We start from the raw sequence: 5,000 nt of genomic DNA, 5'->3' as shown, positions 1-5,000 counted from the left end.
ATTGATTTTACGGATTTGGAATTTATGAAACTGATTGAATTATGACCATTCCGTTTGATTTGGATTTGGAATTTATCACAACAAATAAAGCAGTAAGAAATGAAACTTGGAATCTGGACATTTATTTGAATGTCTTGATGTTGTACATTCAATTATCATCATCGGCCCTTGAACTCTTTCGTCATTACATCTGCATTCAATGCAAAGGAATAACATTACCATCTGTAACAAAAACCAATATACGGCCACAAGCCATTATATATGTGTGCAACTACCCCACAGAATGAATGAATGAATGAATAAATTTTATGAATGAAATGAATGATGTGTATGAATGAATAAATTAATGATATGTATAAATGAATGAATGAATGAATGAATGAATTATATGAATGAATAAATGAATGAATGAATGAATGAATGAATTCCAATTCATCTAACTGATATCAACTTACTAAATTTGATTGATCTGCATGCACCTCGCAGAACATTAAGGCGGCAAAGGCAACTTCTGCAAGAAAGGCAAAATATGGTCAGGCACATAAGATCGGATTTCAAAAATGAAAATGGATTAGACATGAATCCAAGACTACTATCTTAACTGAAAAGATCCACCAAACGGGGGATTAATTATAATACAGTCATTCACTGTCCATTGTGAATTGTTGCTTTTTTTTTCTAGGATGTTACAGGGTTTTGAAAATTTGTTTACGCCGGTCATTTCAAGGCAAAGCAAAGAGACGGCTTAGTAAAAAATGATATATTTACATATAAAATCACCCATAAAAATATAAATGGTACAACTAGGGCACATATGTAAACCTATTATGACTGGTTAATTATGGCACAGAAATAAACTAATGATAGCTGGTTCAACTGGGGCACAGAAGTAAACCAATGATGACTGGTTCAACTATTGTACAGAAGTAAACCAATGATGACTGGTTCAACTAGCATATAGAAGTAGGTTGCAAGAAAACAATATACATGTGTTCAGGGTGAAATTAGCCCAATTATCCCATCCAGACAAAAGAAAGTGATCCCTAATATAAACTTTAAACTCAAATTCATAAAATTATTATATTGAAAACAAAATATATTACAGTCAATAACAGAGAGATGATTTAGGTTAGAAGGTGGGAGCTTGGTCAAATTTTAAAAATAATTTTAAACATCTGACTATTGCCCTCTCCTCAAAGGACTCAAGTGAGGGCCATGGCAAAAACCAAATACACGAACCACAAAATAAAGCTAGAAAGAAATCTAGAAATTGAAATCCAGTAAATGATTGAATGTGTTTGATATCTGATTAAGTTCTCTGATCAGTGGCTGAGATAATATTCTAAGGGCCCACGCATAAAGTACTTGTTTCTCTGTGTTGTTGTTTGTTATTTTCTATAAGTTGTCATTTTGCGATTTTTTTACAATGTTATTGCGATATATTTGTATATACTCTAACTTATACTACTATAATAAAAATGTTCTCTCACATATAATCACTTAACTCCACTGAGTCTGCCCTACCTAAATACTCATAACATTTTCACCAACTCATAATAATAATCATTGCAAAATTTCCTGGATACAACAAATAACAAGGTGCGTCTATGTCTCCCCCCCCCCCCCTTACTTTTGATATCGACACAACTTTAAAGAATCGATCACCTTTCCCCAAACTCTTCGGCCTCCGGAATAATGTGGTCAGAACAGTTCTGTGTAAAACTAAGTATATTATTTCCTTTTTACAAACCCCACCATACAGTACATTCCATCCATTCCCAAATATAGATAAATAATACAAAGAGTCCCCCTCCCCCATCACCCTCATACAAATGGAATCGGAAAGGAATACCAACGTAAACGACAAAGACCATGTCAAGAAAAACTGAAAGGAAAAATGAAAAGTATCACTGTTTTGAATTATATTTTCCTTATAGCATAACTATAGCTAAAGTTGAGAACACAGACCCTATTTAGGCCTTAAAAGGTTTCGTGGCAATTAAAACCATTAAAAAATACTCATAATTACATACAAAATAACAACAGTCCCCTAACCAAAAATGTCCACTGATACTAAACCCAACAAAATGATACTAACAAGCAAACAAGGAAAGGACGTGGCACATGTGAGTGTAAATATGATAGAAATAAATAAATAAACAAATAAATCGAAGAGCTTCCTATGCGGCCTCTGCGAACTAGGCGCAACGGTAATGTAAGAGAGTTAGGTAACAGCAAGTGGGTTTAATGAGTTCACGGTGCATGTATATCGGTTAAATTTGGTCATTATATTGAGTACTAGAAAATTATTTTCTTTGATCGGTGTTACTTGGTATTTGGGGATAAAAGCATCAAATTATAGTTGGTTTTTATTATCTAGGCGTAAAGTATTATTTGGGCATACGATATTATTTTGCCGTACCGTATTTGTTATTTGGGCGTACGGTTGGGCGTGCCACCTTTGATTATTTGGGCGTAAAAACTGAAAGGAATTGTGGGAACATTTTAGAGTGTTTTTGATTATACTCTACATTCGATTCTCCATTCTACTTCACTATGAGCTGCACTTTCCTAGTATGCTGCAAGTTCTAACATCCTACTTAGAATCTTTATTTTACGGACTTAGTAATACTCCACGTACATTGAAAATTGTTACAGAGGTAAACTGACTTTATAATTGGACTGGTTTTACGGATTTGAAATTTCTGAAACTGATTGAATTATGACCATGCTATTTGATTTGGATTCGGAATTTATCACAACTAAAACAGTAAGAAATGAAATTGGAATCTGGATTTGTATTTGAATGTCCTGATTTTGTACATTCAATTATCATAATTATTGGCCCTTGAACTCTTTAGTCATTATTAATATCTACAACACAATGCAAAGGAATATCAATACCATCTACCAAAAAGCCACTATACGATCATAAGCCATTATATATGTGTACAACTACGCCACAGTACAGTGAAATAGCGGCGCGGGGCAATGCGTGTGCTGTGCAACATGCCGGAGGGGTCTGGCCCACCCCACCCGCCTGAGGCGCGGCCGAAACAGCTGCGCTGCGGCGTCTAGATTGTCGCAGACCCCACGATTGCAGCGGAGATCAGTTGAGGCCGACTCGGAAATAATAATAATAATAATAATAATAATAATAATAATAATAATAATATAATAATAATAATAATAATAATAATAATAATAATAATAATAATAATAATAATAATAATAATAATGATTTTTTTTTTTTTAATCTTCTGAGTTGAGTGATTCCACAATATTACTCTGGTGTCCCGTCAAAATCACAACATTGGCTACGAGGATTTTTTACCTTTATCCTGCGCATCTGCCTATCGGAGCGTTTCGTTACGTCAGTCGAAAATGCAACATATCACGAACGGAAATCTGCCAGCCGGGAAAACCGAGACAAGTGCCTTTTCTGCCTGCAGTGTGGTCAGCACGTGGTAAGACGTCCTCTTCGTGGACAGTCGCCCGTCACGTGGTAAGAAGTCTTCTCACCTTACTTTCCCGCCACAGCTCATGAGCACTGAGGTCAACTGTTACGTCACGAAAGTAAACAAAACGGTACGTCGTCTTCATACAATTAAGAAGTCGGACGCTTGTGTGAGTAATTATAGTTTGTTTTTTTTTGTTTTTTTTTTTGGTCAATAATTTACTACCTTTCTCTCGCGTCGCATCTTCGTACCCTTATTATACATAATATAGTCGTGTCAGCACTACTGTCATCATGTCAAATGAAGAGCTCGTCGCCACATTACAACAGATTGAACAAGAAAATGAGCAAATATTGCAACAACAAGATAGAGCAAATGAAGCAAGTCGTTGAACGACAAGAAAAGCAGATGGAAATGTTCATGAAACTTATAACCGGTAGCAATGCATGTTTACCAAAACCTTCAGCAATTCTGAGCTTTGTCGCATTCAACCCTGCCTTAGAAATATGGAGTGACTAACATCAAAGTTTTAATACATTTTAAACTGCTCACTAAGTACTTCTGAAAAGAAAGCAGACGTTTTCCTTGTCAACGAATTGCCATTTGTTTACAAACTCCTGACTAGCATGGCGAGTCAAGAAATACCAGCTAAGGCGATAACCACACTCAGTGTTGCAGAAATTGGAAAAAAAAATCTATAAGGGAGGAGCCCTCGACTATTCGTTGTCAGAGAACATTATACATTTTGGACGGGCCTCCAGAAGAAACCAGGTGAAACTATTCAGGAATTGGCAGCTAGAATTTGCCTAGAATGCGATTTCCAATCCCCTGGATGAAGAAATAGGCGCCACAACAGACAAAACTGCAAATTCATAACAGCCGTTTGTCGCTTCTGTCAGAAAACTAGACACATCGAGAGAGCCTGTAGATGTAAAACGAGAATGTTGATTTCGCCTAAAGGCAACACGATTCGTCGCATGTCACGGGTCAATTAAGTTTAGTGCCAGCGCTTAAGTTAGCTACGACTGTATCCAACCATGAAATTGTTTTCTAAATAGATATATGGACAGGTGACAATTTCATTTCAACTAGGACATGGGAGAGGATTGGCAAACCACAACTCTCTAACGCCAACATTAACTATCAATGTGCATCCAACCTGCAACTCCATGTCATGGGAACTGTTTTCTTGCCTATGTCTGAGAACGATACGTCCTTTGTTATCACCACTATGCCGTTACACTTATTAGGACGTTCTGCCATACAAAAGCCCAATGTCTCGGTCGATCAACTATTTCAAACAAAAAAAAAAAAAAAAGAATTCTGTTGGTAGTAAGCCCGCAACAGACAGTCGCATCTTCAAAAGGCATGTAAACAAAAGTGTGAAGAATTTCCCGATGTCTTCAAACCAGAACTCGGTAAATTGAAAGATTTTGAACTTGACATTAAATTCAAAGCCGATGTGACGTCTGTGTTTCACAAGCCTCGATCCTTCCAATATGCGATTCAGGACGACCTCAACAGGAGCTCGGATGCCGGTAT

General features: G+C 36.5%; 1 long non-coding RNA gene across 1 annotated transcript in view; it reads right to left on the bottom strand.

Annotated features, from left to right (window-relative positions):
- Positions 1-5,000, bottom strand: part of LOC144980129 (uncharacterized) — a 24,151-nt gene that overhangs the window by 16,973 nt on the left and 2,178 nt on the right. Inside the window, exon 2 of the long non-coding RNA XR_013646824.1 lies at positions 456-511. This is a non-coding gene — a long non-coding RNA (uncharacterized LOC144980129). The remainder of the gene's footprint in view (positions 1-455; positions 512-5,000) is intronic.

Source organism: Berghia stephanieae, chromosome 9 (genome assembly GCF_034508935.2).
Source record: "Berghia stephanieae isolate SIO BIC M18660-M18661 chromosome 9, UCSD_Bste_1.3, whole genome shotgun sequence".
Classification (NCBI taxonomy): domain Eukaryota; kingdom Metazoa; phylum Mollusca; class Gastropoda; order Nudibranchia; family Aeolidiidae; genus Berghia; species Berghia stephanieae.
Note: the sequence above shows the minus strand (reverse complement) of the source record. Positions and strands in the feature narration are given on the sequence as shown.